Genomic DNA, 813 nt, shown 5'->3' on the forward strand with positions numbered 1-813 from the left:
CCCCCCCCCTTTGTTTTCTTAAACCTCAATAATTAATTAATCCATAAAGCACAGCCCTTAAGTAAACTCCAAGGCACGCATAAAAACTGCACGGACTAACTTCCCGTGCAGTTCTTGTTGTGGTTCCAGCTGACATCGCATGTGTTCTCCCTGTGGGCCTGAGTTTGCTAATCCTACACAGCATGCTGATCTCTACCTGCAAATTTCTTATTTGTGCAGATAAGGGCGGCGCACCGGTGAGCGTTGAGGGCGCGGACTAGAAAAGCAGTCTGGCAGACAGTACCGTTATCTTTTGTTTCCTAATTTAGCTGTCTTCTGTATTGTTTTAAACTAGCAGGTAGAGATGTCGTGCAGAGTCGGGATACATCACGGTAGACACTTTTACAGAGAAGCCTGGTTTCTAAAGGTGCTTCCCTCCAGAGGGATCTCCTCGACAAATCTCATGTTTGACGGCACAGTTTTTGTATGAGGATAGTGCTGTAATGCATGAGAGGGCCTGCTCATAGTGCTTAACACAGCATATGTGCTAGTTTGATTTTTAATGTTATCCCTGAGGCTTCTTGAGCGTAAAGAGTGTTTCTGTAACCACATTCAACATATAGTTTAAAAAACCCCCACATGGAAGTCTGTGATTCTGGCAGTTTCAAATGAAACTAAATTCAAGCTGTGTTAGCTCCTGGGTCTACAAGAGTGTGACCACCTTCTTCTTGAAGTACCCAGTAACTGAGAAGTCATTGTCATTTATCTTTAGTTAATGAACCCCAGGTGTCTCTTCCCACCTGCCAGAATAAAGAGACTTCTGTATGCACTCAG

This window comes from Phaethon lepturus, unplaced genomic scaffold (genome assembly GCF_000687285.1).
Source record: "Phaethon lepturus isolate BGI_N335 unplaced genomic scaffold, ASM68728v1 scaffold1718, whole genome shotgun sequence".
In the NCBI taxonomy this organism is placed as follows: domain Eukaryota; kingdom Metazoa; phylum Chordata; class Aves; order Phaethontiformes; family Phaethontidae; genus Phaethon; species Phaethon lepturus.